Below are 21,381 nucleotides of genomic sequence, written 5' to 3'. Positions count from 1 at the left end.
AGCATCTCTAGATTAGCACCTATACTAGAAGCAATCACATGATTAAGCTAATAAAGCATTAGTAACCATATCCAATGTATTAATTTGAGCATCATCATAACCATCAAGTTCCATCAATTAATGCTATGTTGCCGCTGCTCATTCAAGTTCTCACTATTTGGAAGAGACGGTGACTTGAATCAATTCTAACCTAGCTGGGGAGTTATTCCTAACACAAACACATACTTCCCCCGTCGAGGTCGCATTCAGGTCACCTTTGGCACAATTCAGGTATAGTTGCAGGTCTGATCAGCACCAGTACCCTTAGGGATACTACCAAGTCTGCCAGGAAGTTTAGGCCCAGCCAACCTTTGGACTCACGCCACTGGCTCCCCGCACATCCTTACAGTCCTCCAATGAGCACACTTTCACTTACCGGATCCTGACCTGAGTTGAGCTACTCGACTTTGCGGTTGGAATGACTTATCCGACCAACTAAGTGCTAGGTATGCAGTTCAACATGACATGAGGGACATACATCGAATCGGTCCTTAATCAACATAGATGGGGATAAATATGCACCAAGACCTCCATGCCTTGTTGCTTCTCTATCACAATCCCACCCGATCTCCTTTTTATTCATCAACACATGGTTATTTCTATGATAGCAATTATAGCCAACCGTGATTAGATATCTACCTATGTCTTGCAGGTGACTAGGAAATCACCTGACTTCTATTAGACTAAGCATGTCTAAGCATATATTCGATCCTGGACCTACAAAGGATTCAATATATATTTGTCTGGACAAGGAAATTATATGTAGCAAGTGTTTCCAATCAACTCCTATGACCTAATGCATCAAACATAAAGGACGCAAGTGATATTTATAAAAACATAGGAGGCTTATAATGCTCTAGGGCTTGCCTTTCAAGAATGAGGAAGGTTGGTGGTCAGGACACTTAGGAAGATCTTCCACGTTGACTCCTCCTTTCGCCTGAACCTCCTGCTCTTTGGCTGCCTGTGGCTCCTCCTGATGCTCGGGTTTGAAGTCGAGTAGAGTCACTCCTTTCGAGGAATCCTATTGCATGCATATGCACAAATGAGTATCATGAATGCATAGAGATAAGATGAAACTGATAAATTGTATATGCATGAGCATGGTTATTCGCAAGATGTACGATAAGTTTAAGATTTGTTAACCAAGTAGATGAATAACTTTCTTCTAGTTGATCTTTTCTGAGTAGGTGCATATCTCTTCTATAGTTCAAGAAACATACACTTACTAAGTTCAAGTAACCTAAGGTAAAGTTGTTCATCATCAGTAAGAGGCTTAGAACCTATAGCTAACAACTAATCGCAATTAGCCTAAGCATCTACACAAGCATCACATAAGACAAACAATTACAATTTGACTTAGTCATTTCCTAGACTATAAATAGCAGCTACTTATTTTCGAAATGACTTATCCGGCCAACTAAGTGCTAGGCATGCGTTCAACACTACATGAGGATGTATAGCGAATCAGTCCTTAATCAACATAGATGGGGATAAATAGGCACCAAGACCTCCATGCCTTGTTGCTTCTCTATAATAATCCTACCCGATCTCCTTTTTATTCATCAACACATGGTTATTTAAACTATAGCAATTATAGCCAACCTGTGATTAGATATCTATCTATATCTTGCAGGTGACAGGAAATCACCCGACTTCTATCAGGACTAAGCATGGCTAAGCATATATTTGATCCTAGGAACTACAAAGGATTCAAGATATATTTGTCTGGACAAGGAAAATATATGCAGCAAGTGTTTCCAAACAACTCCAATAACCGAATGCATCAAACATAAAGGATGCAAGTGATATGTGTAAAAACATTGGAGGCTTATAATGCTTCGGGGCTTGCCTTTCAAGAATGAGGAAGGTTGGTGGTCAGGACACTCAGGAAGATCTTCCATGTTGACTCCTTCTTCTACCTGAACCTCCAGCTCCTAGGTTGCCTGTTGCTCCTCTAGATGCACGGGTTCGAAGTCGAGTAGAGTCACTCCTTCTAGGGAACCTATTGCATGCATATGCACAAATGAGTATCATGAATGCATAAGAGATGAGATGAAATGATAAATTGTACTATGCATGAGCATGGTTATCCACAAGATGTATGATAAGTTTAACATTCGTTGACCAAGTAGATGAATAACTTTCTTCTAGTTGATCTTTTCTGATTAGGTGCATATCTCTTCTAAAGTTCAAGAAACATACACTTACTAAGTTCTAGTAACCTAAGGTAAAGTTGTTCATCATCGGTAAGAGGCTTAGAACCTACAACTAACAACTAATATCAATTAGCCTAAGCATCTACACAAGCATCATATAAGACAAACAATTACAATTTGACTTAGTCATTTCCTAGACTGTCAATAGCAGCTACTTATTATCAGAATGACTTATCCTGGCCAACTAAGTGCTAGGCATGCGTTCAACATGACATGAGGACATACAGCAAATCGTTCCTTAACCGACATAGATGGGGATAAATAGGCACCAAGACCTCCATGCCTTGTTGCTTCTCTATCACAATCCCATCGGGTCTCCTTTTTATTCAGTCAACACATGGTTATTTCCACTGATAACAATTATAGCCAACCATGATCCGATATCTACCTATATCTTGCAAGTGATAGGAAATCACCCAACTTCTACCTGTACTAAGTTTGGCTAAGCATATATTCAATCCTGGACCTACAAAGGATTCAAGGTATATTTGTCTAGACAAGGAAAATATATGCAACAAGTGTTTCCAATCAACTCCTATAACCTAATGCATCAAACATAAAGGACGCAAGTGACATTTGTAAAAACATAGGAGGCTTATAATGCTTCGGGGCTTGCCTTTGAAGAACAAGGAGGGTTGGTGGTCAGGACACTCAGGAAGATCTTCCATGTTGACTCCTCCTTCCGCCAGAACCTCCTGCTCCTAGGCTTGCCTATTGCTCCTTCCTAATGCTCGGGTTCAAACTTGAGTAGAGTCACTCCTTCCTGAGGAACATAATGCATGCATATGCACAAATGAGTATCATGAATGCATAAGCGATGAGATGAAATGATAAATTGTATATGCATGAGCATCGATATCCACAAGATGTATGATAAGTTCAACATTCGTTGACCAAGTAGATGTATAACTTTCTTCTAGTTGATCTTTACTGAGTAGGTGCATATCTCTTCTATAGTATAAGAAACATACACTCACCAAGTTCTAGTAACCTAAGGTAAAGTTGTTCATCATCGGTAAGAGGCTTAGAACCTATAGCTAACAACTAATATCAATTAGCCTAAGCATCTACACAAGCATCATATAAGACAAACAATTACAATTTGACTTAGTCATTTCCTGGACTGTAAACAATAGCTACTTATTTTCGGAACGACTTATCCAGGCCAACGTAGTGCTATGCATGCGTTCAACATGACATGAGGACGTACAACAAATCGGTCCCTAACCAACATAGCCGGTGATAAATAGGCACCAAGAACTCCATGCCTTGTTGCTTCTCTATCACAATCCCGCCCGGTCTCCTTTTTATTCATCAACACATGGTTATTTCTATGTTAGTAATTATAGCCAACCATGATTAGATATCTACCTATGTCTTGCAGGTGACAGGAAATCACCTGACTTCTATCAGGACTAAGCATGTCTAAGCATATATTCGATCCTAGACCTACAAAGGATTCAATATATATTTGTCTGGACAAGGAAAATATATGTAGCAAGTGTTTCCAATCAACTCCTATGACCTAATGCATCAACATAAAGGATGCAAGTGATATTTATAAAAACATAGGAGGCTTATGATGCTCCAGGGCTTGCCTTTCCTAGAAAGAGGAATGTTGGTGGTCAGGACACTTAGGAAGATCTTCCACTGTTGACTCCTCCTTTCGCCTGAACCTCCTGCTCTTAGGGCTACCTGTGGCTCCTCCTGATGCTCGGGTTTGAAGTCGAGTAGAGTCACTCCTTCCGAGGAACCTATTGCATGCATATGCACAAATGAGTATCATGAATGCATAAGAGATAAGATGAAATGATAAATTGTATATGCATGAGCATGGTTATTCGCAAGATGTATGATAAGTTTAACATTTGTTAACCAAGTAGATGAATAACTTTCTTCTAGTTGATCTTTTCTGAGTAGGTGCATATCTCTTCTATAGTACAAGAAACATACACTTACTAAGTTTAAGTAACCTAAGGTAAAGTTGTTCATCATCAGTAAGAGGCTTAGAACCTGCACCTAACAACTAATCGCAATTAGCCTAAGCATCTACACAAGCATCACATAAGACAAACAATTACAATTTGACTTAGTCATTTCCTAGACTATAAATAGCAGCTACTTATTTTGCAAATGACTTATCTGGCCAACTAAGTACTAGGGCATGCGTTCAACACTACATGAGGATGTATAGCGAATCAGTCCTTAATCAACATAGATGGGGATAAATAGGCACCAAGACCTCCATGCCTTGTTGCTTCTCTATAACAATCCTACCCGGTCTCCATTTTATTCAACAACACATGGTTATTTAAACTATAGCAATTATAGCCAACCGTGATTAGATATCTATCTATATCTTGCAGGTGATAGGAAATCACCCGACTTCTACCAGGACTAAGCATGGCTAAGCATATATTTGATCCTGGAACTACAAAGGATTCAAGATATATTTGTCTGGACAAGGAAAATATATGCAGCAAGTGTTTCCAAACAACTCCAATAACCTAATGCATCAAACATAAAGGATGCAAGTGATATGTGTAAAAACATAGGAGGCTTATAATGCTTCGGGGCTTGCCTTTCAAGAATGAGGAAGGGTGGTGGTTAGGACACTTAGGAAGATCTTCCATGTTGACTCCTTCTTCTACCTGAACCTCCAGCTCCTGGGCTACCTATTGCTCCTCCTTGATGCTCGAGTTCGAAGTCGAGTAGAGTCACTCCTTCTAGGGAACCTGTTGCTTGCATATGCACAAATGAGTATCATGAATGCATAAGAGATGAGATGAAATGATACATTGTATATACATGAGCATGGTTATCCACAAGATGTATGATAAGTTTAACATTCGTTGACCAAGTAGATGTATAACTTTCTTCTAGTTGATCTTTACTGAGTAGGTGCATATCTCTTCTATAGTATAAGGAAACATACACTCACCAAGTTCTAGTAACCTAAGGTAAAGTTGTTCATCATCGGTAAGAGCCTTAGAACCTACAACTAACAACTAATATCAATCAGCCTAAGCATCTACACAAGCATCATATAAGACAAACAATTACAATTTGACTTAGTCATTTCCTAGGACTATCAACAGTAGCTACTTATTTTTAGAATGACTTATCTAGCCAACTAAGTGCTAGGCATGCATTCAACATGACATGAGGACATACAGCAAATCGGTCCTGAACCGACATAGACGGGGATAAATAGGCACCAAGACCTCCATGCCTTGTTGCTTCTCTATCACAATCCTGCCTGGGTCTCCTTTTTATTCATCAACACATGGTTATTTCCACGATAACAATTATAGCCAACCATGATCAGATATCTACCTATATCTTGCAAGCGACAGGAAATTACCCAACTTCTACCAGACTAAGTTTGGCTAAGCATATATTCAATCCTGGACCAACAAAGGATTCAAGGTATATTTGTCTAGACAAGGAAAATATATGCAACAAGTGTTTCCAATCAACTCCTATAACCTAATGCATCAAACATAAAGGACGCAAGTGACATTTGTAAAAACATAGGAGGCTTATAATGCTTTAGGGCTTGCCTTTGAAGAACAAGGAGGGTTGGTGGTCAGGACACTCAGGAAGATCTTCCATGTTGACTCCTTCCTACCTAGAACCTCCTGCTCCTAGGCTACCTATTGCTCCTCCTGATGCTCGGGTTCAAACTCGAGTAGAGTCACTCCTTCCAGGGAACCTAATGCATGCATATGTACAAATGAGTATCATGAATGCATAAGAGATGAGATGAAATGATAAATTGTATATGCATGAGCATCGATATCCACAAGATGTATGATAAGTTCAACATTCGTTGACCAAGTAGATGTATAACTTTCTTCTAGTTGATCTTTACTGAGTAGGTGCATATCTCTTCTATAGTATAAGAAACATACACTCACCAAGTTCTAGTAACCTAAGGTAAAGTTGTTCATCATCGGTAAGAGGCTTAGAACCTACAGCTAACAACTAATATCAATTAGCCTAAGCATCTACACAAGCATCATATAAGACAAACAATTACAATTTGACTTAGTCATTTCCTGGACTGTAAACAATAGCTACTTATTTTTGGAATGACTTATCCGACCAACATAGTGCTAGGCATGCAGTTCAACATGACATGAGGACGTACAACCAATCGGTCCCTAACCAACATAGCCGGTGATAAATAGGCACCAAGAACTCCATGCCTTGTTGCTTCTCTATCACAATCCCTGCCCAGTCTCCTTTTAATTCATCAACACATGGTTATTTCCATGATAGCAATTATAGCCAACCATGACCAGATATCTACCTATATCTTGCATGTGATAGGAAATCACCTGACTTCTACCGGACTAAGCATGGCTAAGCATATATTTGAATCCTAGACCTACAAAAGATTCAAGATATATTTGTCTAGACAAGGAAAATATATGTAGCAAGTGTTTCCAATCAACTCCTATAACCTAATGCATCAAACATAAAGGATGCAAGTGATATTTGTAAAAACATTGGAGGATTATAATGCTTCGGGGCTTACCTATCAAGAATTGAGGAAGGTTGGTGGTTAGGACACTCAAGAAAATCTTCACATGTTGACTCCTCCTTCCACCTAAACCTCTTGCTCTATGGGATACCTGTTGCTCCTCCTGATGCTCGGGTTCGAAGTCGAGTAGAGTGACACCTTTCGGGGAACCTATTGCATGCATATGCACAAATGAGTATCATGAATGCATAAGAGATGAGATGATATGACAAATTGTATATGTATGCGCATGGTTATCCGCAACATGTATGATAAGTTTAACATTCAGTTGACCAAGTAGGTGTATAACTTTCTTCTAGTTGATCTTTACTGAGTAGGTGCATATCTCTTCTATAGTACAAGAAGCATACGCTCACCAAGTTCTAGTAACCTATGGTAAAGTTGTTCATCATTAGTAAGAGGCTTAAACCTGCAGCTGACAACTAATCTCAATTAGCCTAAACATCTACACAAGCTTCACATAAGACAAACAATTATAATTTGACTTAGTCATTTCCTAGACAGTAAATAATAGCTACTTGTTTTCGGAACGACTTATCCGGCCAACTTAGTGCTAGGCATGTGTTCAACACGACATGAGAACATACAATGAATCGGTCCTTAACCAACATAGACAGGGGATAAATAGGCTCCTAAGAACTCCATGCCTTGTTGCTTCTCTATCACAATCCCGCCTGGTCTCCTTTTTATTCATCAACACATGGTTATTTCCACGATAGCAGTTATAGCCAATCATGATCAGATATCTACCTATATCTTGCATGTGATAGGAAATCACCCGACTTCTACCAGGACTACGCATGGCTAAGCATATATTCGATCCTAGACCTACAAAGGATTCAAGATATACTTGTCTAGACAAGGAAAGTATATGCAGCAACTGTTACCAATCAACTACTATAACCTAATGCACAAACATAAAGGACGCAAGTGATATTTGTAAAAACATAGGAGGCTTAAAATGCTCCGGGGCTTGCCTTTTAAGAACGAGGAAGGTTGGTGGTCAGGACACTCACAAAGGTCTTCCACGTTGACTCCTTCCGCCTTAACCTCCTGCTCTTGGGCTACCTATTGCTCCTCCTGATGCTCGGGTTCGAAGTTGACTAGAGTCACTCCTTCCTGGGGAACCTATTGTATGCATAAGAGATGAGATGATATGATAAATTGTATATGCATGAGCATGGTTATCCACTAAGATGTAAGATAAGTTTAACATTCGTTGACCAAGTAGATGTAATTTCTTCTAGTTGATCTTTACTGAGTAGGTGCATATATCTTCTATAGTACAAGAAACATACGCTCACCAAGTTCTAGTAACCTAAGGTAAAGTTGTTCATCATCAGTAAGAGGCTTTAAACCTGCATCTAACAACTAATCTCAATTAGCCAAAGCATCTACACAAGCATCACATAAGACAAACAATTATAATTTGACTTAGTCATTTCCTGGACTGTAAACAATAACTACTTATTTTGGTCATATCTGGAGTTCTACTAAACCAAATACTATAATCTTAGACTTTCTAAAAATCTTATAAAACTGCCTACAACTTTCTTATAGTCATCTCAAGATGATTCAACATCTATAAAGGTCAAACAAATCAATATCCCAAATCTATCCAAAAATTCTAGAGAATAAGAATCTCTGGAGACTAACTTCCAATAGCTATAACTCTCAAACCATTTAGCCTATTACCATGAACATTTGACACAAGCAAGATAAGTAAGTTACCTACAACTTTGTTTTTGACAAGATTTACAACAAGCATCATTTTACCCATGCAATTTACTTAACAACAGAAACTGTCCAGAACAATCACTAAAATTGAATTATAGAGCAATTAATATTTCACTGCATACAAGCAATCAAATTTAGGCACAACCAATGGTACCAACAATTCATAGACATCATATACACTTTAGAAAATGTAATGGTCAAGCCCAAATAAATTATTTAAATGCCTTTATTAATTTATTTGGACACTAAGGTGAAATAAGGAACATATACCTAAAGTGTATAGTAAATTATGAGAAAATTACTAGTAACCTACATATGACTCCAAATGTTTACTATACAAATTTCATGCCATTTGGATAAGTATAGCCATCTCAACAAAAATGACAAGTGGCATAGGCTTATTTTAGCAAAAATAGTTATTCTAGTGAAAAGTGTGAAACAACATATTTAATATTTTTCTTACTTTCATCCTAGCACCATAACATTGTGTAAAAATTTGCATGATCATAGGTTATGTATTTTTACCCCATTTATTATCACTAGAAACTAGCAATTATTTAAGATTAAATAGGAAGACCATATTCCAAGTATGCTTACTATAGTATTAGTATTTTTCTTAGCTAGAGCATGTCAACACAAGATCAGCAAAATTAGAAACACAATTTTATCTATTTCCTAGCTCAAGTTATGCATTTTACAAGATATAAACTACTTTAAAAGCACTTATCTAGCTCAATTTAATTCTCCCAGAAAAGTATCCCAAACAGTAGGTTTCATATTTTTATCAAATAGTACACTTCAATGATGAATCCAACAAAATTTGGTTCACTCAATTTGGACACTCCTAGCTCTAGAGATGAATTTTTAAAACATGTATTCAAATCTATGAAAAAATAAGAAAATCAAAGATCACACAGACTGATAGATGGGGCCCACTGGTCAACAGGGTCTGCTCGTTAGTGAAACAGGAGGCAGGGGACAGAGGTTGACAAGCTGATAGCTTGCTAGCAATGAGGTCTCCAGTGAAACCCCGGGCACCATCATGTTCCTCTCGTCAACCCCCAGCCTAGGGGTACCATAGGTTGGGTCAGTGGCTCACCAAAGCAAGCTTACCGGCGAGCATGGTGGACGGTAGGTGGTCGCGTGGTGTCACGCTAGCCATCTCCAGCGACAACACAGCCTAGGTAAGCATTGCTACAACTTCCATGGACTCTAGCAGAGCTCTCAGGTTAGGTCTAAGTCATGGCTAGAGCGGCGGTGAGGTCTGGCCAGCATGCGCGGAGCTAGCGACGCTTGCTGTTCGTGTGAGGGGGCTATCGGTGACCTGCCTCCATCATAGACTATGAATCTAGAGCTTAATGCGACTTGGTAATGGGCACCAGAGCTGGGCTAAGGGTGACTAGTTGGGGTTGGCCGCAGTCGAGCTTGAGCTACAACTTGGCCATGGAAGCAAAGACCAGATAAGGGAGAGAGAGAGCGGAGGTGCATGGGTTGTGGTTGGCCATGGGCGAGCTCATGCTCGGCGGCACACCGTGGCCATGGCAGTGATAGCGGCATGACAATGTGGCCTTATCGGTGCTCGGCTAGTGGTGCCAGCTGCTCGGGAAGGTGGTGAAGGTGATGGCAGAGTGGTGTGCGTGAGCAATCGGACAATGGTGCTGCGGTGGAAGTGAGCGAGCGCGACAAAGGCACAATGATAATGGCGACGACTCTCGGTTTCGCTTAGCTGGCGAGGGAGAGGCAAGGCGAGGGCGAGAGAGCGAGAAACGGAGGGAGCAGCAACATCGCCTCCCTCTTCACTCCCCTTTGGCCTGACTAGCTGGGCCAACACCAGCGTATGGCTACCACACAGTGTGCACAGTCTTGCGCTGGTCGGCCACGACGCGCACGGCGAAGGGCCGGTTTTGGCCGTCTGACGATCCAACTTTGCGCCTCCATAACTCCTAAACCATGCGTAATTAGCAAAAACTATATTAGTGAAAGTTGTAGAGCTATGTGAGATCTCGAACTTTGATTTAGGAACCATCATCTAATTCTTAATGGTTAGCCAGTGACAATGCTCCCAAGTGAGGCACATTGAAACTGTAAATGGCTTTAGGACAAGCAATTTTTTCTAAGTTTGAAAATAACATTTTGTTGATTTTTATGAGCCCTATTTGACCATGTTAGGCACTGAATTAGCTCATGACCCTTAAATAAAGTTTGTTCCACATAAGATAAGCTACAACTTTTATTAAGGGTGCACTGCCATGCAAACACTCTATGCTAGTTCCACTTTGGTCAAAGTAGAATCATGAAAATTGGAGTTTCTAGAATAACTATGACTTGGGGGCTGTTTTGGTCCATGTCATGAATACCAAACTTGTTCCATGTTCCATCCTAAGTGTGTCTAAGGTGTTTTAATGATCAACATCAACCATTTGCATTAACAAGCAAGACCATAAAGCATACACATGTTGCAACATAGAATAACAAAGGTTATGTTTCATATGAATGTTTCATATGTTTATGCCCATATATGAATGAATGATGCTTATGCTCCTGCAATGCAAGTGCAAAAGTGCAAGCCTAACATCTAGGGTGTTATAGCCCCTCCCCCTTATAGAAATCTTATCCCAAGATTCGAAAGACCTACCATTTTTTCATAAAAGGCGGGATAAACCTCATGTAAATAGTCTTCCCATTCCCTCGTAGCATCTTACTCACTATGATTATTCCTCATCACTTTGTGAAACTTGATCACATGGTTTTGAGTTACTCTATCCTTGCTATCTATGATTTGCACCGGCTTCTCTTCATAGGCTAGATCCAATTTCAACTTGATATCTCTAACCTCCACTCTTTCTTCTAGAACACGTAAGCATTTTTTTAATTGGGATACATGAAAAATGTTGAAGATAGCCCTCATTTCTGGAGGTAACTGAATCTTGTAGGCTACTCTTCCACTTTTTCTCAATGATTGGATATGGACCTACATATATGGGTGCAAGCTTTCTTTTTACCCCAATCCATTGTACCTTTTTCATTGGTGACACTTTTAGGTATACATAATCACCTACATCAAATTCAATGGGTCTTCTTCTCTTGTTCGCATAACTTTTCTGCCTTGATTGAGCGGCTTCTATATGTTGTTGAATGATATGCATCTGCTCTTTAGCCTCTTTGACAAAATTAATACCATAGTATCTCCTTTTTCCTGGGTTCAACCCAATTCAAAGGAGTTCTACATTTATGGCCATACAAAGCTTCAAAAGGAGCCATCTTAATACTCTCTTGATAACTATTGTTGTAGAAAAACTCAGCTAAAGGTAACCATTTTCCCATGAACCTTTTGAAGAGATGACACAAGCTCTCAACATGTCTTCCAATATTTGATTTACATGTTCAGTTTGCCTAGAGGTCTGTGGGTGATAGGTAGAACTTCTACTAAGTTGGTGCCTAACATCTTGTGCAAATGTTCCAAAAAATGAGCAGTGAACTAAGGCCCTCTGTCAGACACAATGGATCTTGGCACACCATGTAGACATACTATGTGGGAGAAATACAACTGAACATACTCATGCGATCGATAGTTGGTTCTAACTGGAATGAAATTTCCAGACTTGGTTAGGCGATCCACAATCACCCATATGGAATCAAAATTCTTATGAGTAGGTGGAAGTCCAACAATAAAATCCAAGCTAACTTTTTCCCACTTCCACCTAGAATAGATAGTGGTTGAAGCAGTCCAGCAGGTTTCAAATGAACAACCTTGACTCGATAACAATTATCACATTTAGCAACATAAGCTATAATTTCCTTTTTTCCTTTTGGTCCACCAAAAACGGGTCTTCAAGTCCTGATACATTTTACTACTACCTAGATGAATGGATAGTTTAGAAGACTGAGCCTCACCTAAGATATGGTTTCTAAGTTCCTTATCCTTCGGCACTACCCGTCTATCTTTAAACCATAGAACACCAGTTCTCATCTATCCTAAAATGCTTAGTCTCTTGCTCTTTCATCTTTCTTTTGATGTGGAACACACTCGGATCGGTCTTCTGAAGCTCAATGATCTTGCTCTCAAGAGAATAACTGATCATAATATTGTGCAGCATAGCAGGATGTAACAAATTGAAGCCATCTTCTAACAAAGAATTGCAATGAGACTTTTTGCTCAAAGCAGTCTGCAACAACTTCGCTTTGCTAGGATGATAATGTACATCTAAATTGTAATCTTTGATCAATTCTAGCCATCTTCTATGTCTCATATTCAATTTAGGTTGAGTGAAGATATACTTAAGACTCTTATGATCTGTGTAAATATGACACACATTGCCAAGTAAATAGTGTCTCCAAATCTACAATGCATGGACAACCACTGCTAATTCCAAGTCATGAGTTGGGTAACTAGCTTCATGCTTCTTCAGCTGACAGTGAGGCATAAGCAATGACTCAGCCTTTCTACATAAGAACTAATGGGAACGGGGATCCCGATCTTCCATCAGGTGGTGGTAACTATCAGTTATGGCGGAAGAATGACACACCAATCCTGGCTTCAGATCGAAAGATCGAACCCTACAATCTTAGCACCATAGCTCCTCTGGTTATCAACCTGAGTCCCGGACCTAGTTGACCTCGCCAAGAAGGCTAATCCCTAGCCTACTGCAACGAAGAACACAAGCAAGAACAAGAAAGAACACAACCAAATTGCAGATGAATGATTAATCTCTCAAAGTTGGGGTCTCACAAACCGACGAATGGCTGAAACTGTTCTTGATAGAATAATCTAAGCAAAACCCAAAACCTAATGACAGCAGGTTATCAACCAAGTCTCGGACCTGGTTGACCTCGCCAAGAAGGCTAATCCCTACCTGTGCAACGAAGAACACAAGCAAGAACAAGAAAGAACACAACCAAATTGCAGATGAATGATTAATCTCTCAAAGTTGGGGTCTCACAAACCGATGAATGGCGAAACTATTCTTGACAGAATAATCTAAGCAAAACCCAAAACCTAATGACAGTGGTGGCATATGATTATAAAGGTCTTAGGGTCAGTCGCCTACCCTAGATGCGCCCCCTAATGGGCCCAAACATGATACACTGGTCCAACAGACCAAAAGAAGGTGTCACAGCACCCTGGTAGATTCTGGATGCTGACTTGTTTTGATGATTCCCATTGATTCCGATGAGGTTTTGATGTGAAACCACTTGTATTGGCTTCCTTATCAAATTAGCTTTCCATCCATATGTGGATCATCGAAAATAGAGTCCGGATGCGTCCTGGGTGACCAGTTTAAGGCAGACTGGTCTTGGAGGCCGAGGCAGACTCGAATTCTTGTTGGACTGGGCCTCCGGCTTGTGTTGGACATCCTTCCTAGTCATCATCACCTCCACCACTTCGTCTAAGTCCTTCATGACCCTCTCCAATGTTCCTAAGCAAGATAACATCATTAGGTAGTAGTCTATTCTCAAAAGTATAAAAAGTATCGCTTAAGAACGAGCTCAGCTCTAAATTGAGTTGTCGCTTTCGAGCCCGGGTCATTGGACCATGCATGACGGTTGGAGGATCAGGGGGTACCTCTGAAGAAGTGATGTCCTCATCATCCTCCCCCTCTTGAATTGGAGTCATCCTCGACTCAAGCTCATCTTCTTCTCCCAAATAAGGTTTCAAATCTGCAATGTTAAAGGTGGGACTAACCCCGAACTCGGATGGCAATTCAAGTTTGTAGGCATTATCATTTATTTTCTCAATGATCTTATAAGGACCAGCTGCTCTTGGCATTAATTTAGACTTATGCAGCTCAGGAAATCTATCTTTTCTCAAATGTAACCAAACCAAATCACCCGGTTCAAGTTTAATCTCTTTTCTACCTTTACTACCAACAATTCTATACTTTTCATTCATTCTTTCAATATTTGCTTTAGTTGTTTCGTGCAACTTACGAATAAAATCAGCACTGCTCTCTAGCATCACTATGTATTCTCTCAATGGTAGGTAAAGGCAAAAGATCAATAGGAGCATGGGGGTTAAAACCATACACTACCTAAAAAGGACTTACCTTGGTGGTGGAATGTTCTGCCCTGTTATATGCAAACTCCACATACGGCAAACACTCTTCCCACATCTTCAAATTGCACTTCAAAATGGCTCTCAACATGGTGGACAATGTTCAATTCACAACCTCAGTTTGCCCATCAGTTTGGGGATGACATGTTGTAGAAAACAACAGCTTGGTCCCCAATTTATTCCACAACGTGCGCCAAAAATGACTCAAGAATTTTGCATCGCGATCTGAAACAATAGTAGAAGGCATACCATGCAAGCAAACTGATTTCTTGAAAGAAAAGGTCAGCAATATAAACAACACCATCGCTCTTATGACAAGGAATAAAATATGCTATCTTAGAAAAATGATCAACCACCATAAAAATACTATCCCTCCCCCTCTTAGTCCTTGGCAATCCCAATACAAAATCCATAGATATATCTACCCAAGGAGTAGAAGGAACAGGAAGAGGCATATACAAACCATGTGGGTTCAATCCGTGACTTAGCTTTTTGACATGTGGCACATCGAGCCATGTACCGCTCTACATCTCGCCTCATCCTTGGCCAAAAGAAGTGTGTGGACAGCACCTCCTCCGTCTTCTTGGCACCAAAATGTCCCATCAATCCGCCTCCATGTGCCTCCTGCAACAACAAAAGACGAACAGAGCCAACTAGAATGCATAGGCGGTTAGCTCTAAACAGAAACCCATCACTGATCGTAAACTTATTCCATGTGCGTCCCTCTCTACAATTAAGCAACATATCCTTAAAATTAGGATCAAGCGCATATTGTTCTTTAATGGATTGAAGACCAAAAATCCGGCAATCAAGTTGGGACAGCAATGTATATCTTCTAGACAAAGCATCAGCAATCACATTATCCTTCCCTTTCTTGTGTTTGATAATATAAGGAAAAGATTCAATAAATTCAACCCATTTAGCATGCCTATGATTCAGATTATTTTGAGAGCGAAGATAATTAAGCGATTCATGATCAGAATGAATAACAAATTCTTTAGGCCACAAATAATGATGCCATGTCTCTAAAGAACGAACAAGTGCATACAATTCCTTATCATACGTGGAATAATTAAGAACAGGGTCATGCAATTTTTCACTAAAGTAAGCAATGGGTTTACCATCTTGCATCAAAACACCTCCAATGCCAACTCCACTAGCATCACATTCTAGCTCAAAAGTCTTATCAAAGTTTGGAAGTTGCAGCAATGGTGCATGTGTAAGCTTGTCCTTCAAAGTGTCAAAGGACTCCTCATGTGCCTTTCCCCTAATGGAACACCACTCCTTTCTTCGTCAACTCATGCAACTGGGGCAGCAATGGTGCTGAAATCTGACAAAGCGGCGGTAGAATCCTACAAGACCAAGAAAACTCCTCACCTGTGTGATAGGTTTGGGGAACCAGCCAGCTCTTTATGGCTTCAATTTTCATCTCATCTACCTCAATTCCCTATGGAGTTACAACATAACCAAGAAAAGAAACTCGATCCGTGCAAAAAATGCACTTCTCAAGGTTACCAAATAAACGTGCGTCACGTAAAGCATTAAAAACAGCACATAAGTGATCCATATGTTCATTAAAAGACTTGCTGTAAATCAATATATCATCAAAGTAAACTACCACAAAATGACTAATAAAAGCTCTTAAAACCTCATTCATTAAGCGCATGAAAGTGCTAGGTGCATTTGTCAAACCAAAAGGCATTACTAACCACTCATACAACCCGAATTTGGTTTTAAACACAGTTTTCCATTCATCTCCAAGTTTCATTCTAATTTGGTGGTAGCCACTGCGCAAGTCAATCTTAGTGAAAATTATAGAACCACACAACTCATCAAGCATGTCGTCTAGCCTAGGAATAGGATGACTGATACCAAATAGTGATATTATTGATGGCTCTACAATCAACACACATACGGCAAGTTCCATCTTTCTTAGGAACCAAAAGTATAGGAAACAACACAAGGACTAAGGCTTTCACGTACATACCCACGGTCCAAAAGATCTTAGACTTGCTACTGAATTTCCTTAGTCTCCTCAGGATTGGTTCGATAGGCAGCTCGGTTGGGCAAGGTCGCTCCCTGGAATCAAATCGATTTGATGCTCTATCCCTCTCATAGGTGGCAGCCCTAGGGGTATCTCAGCTGGAAAAATGTCCTCATACTCCTACAAAAGGTTAGTGATAGCAGGAGGCACCGAGCTAACAATATCATCAAGCAAAACATAGCTCGTTTGCATACCAAAGCATAGCAAATATCATCATCAGAAATTTTAGCAAAGTCACATTTTGTTGCAAGCATAACACCACCCTTCAATTTAATCTCCTCAGCTTAGAAATAGATGTAGACCTATCCTTTTTAGGTGGGAAAATAGAATTAGCAACTTGCTGATTTTTAGATTGAACATCATTCAAACTAGCAGCGCGTTCTCTATCAGCTTGTACAATTTAAGCTAGGGTCAAAGGTACCAAAGTAATTTTCTTTCCTTTATGCACAATAGTGTATTTATTACTTCTACCATGGTGTGTAGCATCATTATCATGTTCCCAAGGATGACCCAATAAGAGTGAACAAGCTTGCATAGGTACCACATCATAATCAATAGAATCAGCATAAGAACCAATGGAAAATGAAACTCTGCAAGTTTGTGTTACCTTTGCTTTACCAGAATCATTTAGCCACTGGATATGGTATGGACGTGGGTGTGGGCATGTGGTCAAGCCAAACTTCTTGACCAAATCAGAACTCACTAAATTGTTGCAACTACCTCCATCAATAATGACACGTGCTTGACAGTCACTGATGACGAAGAAAATCTAGAACAAGTTATGGCATTGTAGCTTCTTAGGTTGCTGGACTTGTGAGCTGAGCACCCGCTGTACAATGATGCTCCTATAGGATGCCATGGCCTTGTCACCAAGGACTTCACCGTTGTCCTCATCTGCATCTTGGTCTTCTTCATCCTCAATGTCAGAGGTGCTGATGTAACCATCTTCTATAGCAATATATGCCCACTGACTTGGGCAGTCCTTCTGCACATGGTCAATGCCATGGCAGTGGTGGCACTGAATACTCGAAGTGCGTCCTATTGATGCAATGGATGAGGAACTCTTGGTAGGGACCTGCAAAGAATTTTTACCTGAATCTGAAGGTCAGTGCGGGAGGTGCCTTAGGTGTAGTAGGAAACTCCAGAGGCTGCTAGTCGCTTGCTCGCTGGTGGAGGCACCCAAAAAGTGGTTGGCTTGGTCAGCCCTGAAGATGGTGCTGAGCGTGGCGTGTATGTGCTGGTGCTGACCTTGCTCTTGCCCTGCTATTCATGCCCCTACAATTCCTTTTCTAGCAAGCATAGCAAACTGAAACAACTGGTTGACAGTGTTAAATTCTTTATAATCAATAATGTCCTGAATCTCATGCCTCAAACCCGAATAAAAACGACAAATGGCATCTTCGTTTCCCTCCACAACACTATAGCGCATCAATCCCTTTTGGAGCTCACCATAGTAATCCTATACAGATTTATCTCCTTGTTCTAAACTACATTCAATTTCTTACGCAAGTCTCTATGATAAGAGGAGGAACAAAACGATCACACATAGCTACCTTAAGTTCTTCCCATGTACCAGGTAAAGCATTCTATGCAGCTAGCCCATTCCACCAAATAATGGCAAAATCCTTAAAACTCACTAGTAGCTTGTCTAACTCTATGCTGCTCAGGTACAAGGTGGGCACTAAACTTTTGTTCTACCATCATCTCCCAATCAAGATATCCCTTAGCATCATAATGACCCAAAAAAGATGGTATTGTGAACTTAATTTTAGCATAAGGATCATCAGGGCATAAGGTGATTATTACCTTGATGGTGGTGGTGGTGGACACCACCCATACCTATCGTGTTGCGTCGAAGACATTGTCGTAATCTCTCTTGTCGGAAAGCTACTCGACCTATGTTCCCATTGGCATCATACACCGTGTCTTGACCATCGGTGTTGCTGTCGGAGACATCATTGTTGCCCGCCACAAAGGCTTCCAACTCAGTAACCATGTCAGTTAGCATGGAAATTCGCTTGTCCAATCTCTCCATGCTATTGCCAATGTTGAGTTCAATGAGTGCAGTCAGTGATGGCCTTCCTGACTGGCCTCATTCATCCTTTTTTGGGCATCCTCTACAACAGCTTGTAGTTGCTCTTGGCTAGCACACTTGCTAAAACCCTTAGGATTGTTATCTCCAGTCTGTTCACCTCCTGCCATTGAAAACACAAAAATAGGAACAAACAGGTGAAAGTTATCCCTACCAAATGACTACGTGGTTGCAGTGGTGTCACTTTTCATAGCAAATGGAAGCGTCTTACCAAGCTCTTACAAAGTTCTTACCAACACAAGCAGTGGGCGGTACAACCGGCGGCTGGTTCGTGATACCTATGAGGCAGTGGTACCGAGATTGCAAGGCCCTTTGTCTATACTGATCTGAAGAGTTTGTGGAGCTTGGAAGGCACACAAAGAGTAATATATATATCTAGCACACAAGTCAGTAATAGAAAGTAATACTAAATTATAGTCCAAAGTACTTGTTCTCGTTGTTGGTCTAAAATGTTCCAAGTACCAAGCGTGTGACAAAAGTATGGTGGATAGCAAGGTGATAGGTGTATGAAAATAAGTATGGTCGATGGAAACAACAACACAAACAAGGAACCAGATAGCACACGCAAACACAGCTCACTTTGGTCTTCTCTATGTGCTCCTCTAGATATTGTTCCTCTTTTGCCCCTCTTTTTTTCTATTTTTTGGGTTGTCATTGTTTTTTTGTGAAATTTTGACTTTTTATTTTTTTGATATTTTTCCTTTACTTAGGAGCACAAAAGAAGTAACCACAAAAAATATGAGCGTAAACAAGTGAAAGACGTGGCCTATGGAAATTTCAGAAAACTTGCTCAAAATCGACACAAACCTTGTGACCACGAAAAGAGGATATTGTGACCACTTTTTGACCAATTTAAAATTTTTGAACCCCGATGGAACGGGGGATGGATGGATCTAATTTTTTTTATCGATTTTGATATATGGAATGTCGAAATCGGAGTTCGTATGCGAAAACTAGACCAGTTTTAAAAATTGGCTCTGAATTAGAGGACAAAACGGGAACAATGTGCACAAAACTGGTCACAACAGCAAAGATTTGATGGAAACGATGGGGAAAACACATGAACTGGACTCTAACATGACCTAACCAGCAACAAGATCTCGACCAGGACACAAACTCAACATGACGGACTCTGAAACTAAAATATGCAAAGGCTATGGTGCGGAAGGTTCTAGGACAGGAAAAACGAGTATGGCACTGGACTATGAGACGAATGCGAAACACTCAAACTAGGGAATAAATGTGAACCTGACGATATACCTTAGTTTTGATACCACTTAATGGGAACGGGGATCCCGATCTTCCGTCAGGTGGTGGTAACTATCGTTGTGGCAGAGAATGACACACCGATCCGACTTCAGATCGCAAGATCGAACCCTGCAATCTTAGCACCACAGCTCATCTGGTTATCAACTGAGTCTCATACCTGGTTGACCTCACCAAGAAGGCTAATCCCTACCTGTGCAATGAAGAACACAAGCAAGAACAAGAAAGAATACAACCAAATTGCAGATGAATGATTAATCTCTCAAAGTTGGGGTCTCACAAACCGATGAATGGCAAAACTGTTCTTGACAGAATAATCTAAGCAAAACCCAAAACCTAATGATGGCGGCAGCGTATGATTATAAAGGTCTTAGGGTCATCGCCTACCCTGGACGCACCCCCTAATGGGCCCAAACACGATACACGGTCCAACGGACCAAAAGAAGGTGTTGCAGCCCCCTAGCAGATTCTGGATGCTGACTTGTTTCAACGATTCCAGTTGATTTCGAAGAGGTTTTGATGTGAAACCACTTGGATTGGCTTCCTTATCAAATTAGCTTTCCATCCATATGTGGATCATCAAAAATGGAGTCCGGATACGTCCTGGGTGACCAGTTTAAGGTAGACTAGTCCTAGAGGCTGAGACAGACTCGAATTCTTGTTGGACTGGGTCTCCGGCTTGTGTTGGACGTCCTTCCTGGTCATCATCACCTCCACCACTTCCTCTAAGTACTTCATGACCCTATCCAATGTTCCTAAGCAAGATAACATCATTAGGTAGTAGTCTATTCTCAAAAGTATGAAAAGTATCACTTAAGAACGAGCTCACCTCTAAATTGAGTTGTCGCTTTTGAGCCCGGGTCATTGGACCTTGCATGACGGTTGGAGGATTAGCGGGTACCTCTAAAGAAGTGATGTCCTCATCAAGAACACATCCCAACCTGGTACCTGATGCATCATGAAACACATCAAAAGGTTTCTTGATATCAGGTTGTGCCAAAAAAGGAGCTAAAGTCAACAAAGTCCATAAAGTGTGAAAAGCAGCTTCACACTCCGGAGTCCATACAAACTTCTCATCTTTCTGAAGCAATCTTGTCATTGGCTTGGCAATTTTAGAGAAGTCCAAAATGAATCAACGGTACTAACCTTCTAAACCAAGAAAACTTCGAACTTCATGAACTAAAGTTGGGGCCCTCCAATCCATAGCTTCTTGCACCTTAGAGGGGTCTATAGAGATACCATTTTTTGATAGCACATGACCAAGAAAAGGTACCTTCTGAAGCCAAAACTCACACTTGCTAAACTTAGCATACAACTTATGTTCTCTTAGCCTGGTCAAAACAACTCTCAGGTGCACTACGTGATCCTCCTCATTTTCTAAATAGA

This window comes from Miscanthus floridulus, chromosome 7 (assembly GCF_019320115.1).
Source record: "Miscanthus floridulus cultivar M001 chromosome 7, ASM1932011v1, whole genome shotgun sequence".
Taxonomy (NCBI): Eukaryota; Viridiplantae; Streptophyta; class Magnoliopsida; order Poales; family Poaceae; genus Miscanthus; species Miscanthus floridulus.
This window is presented reverse-complemented; position numbering follows the sequence as displayed.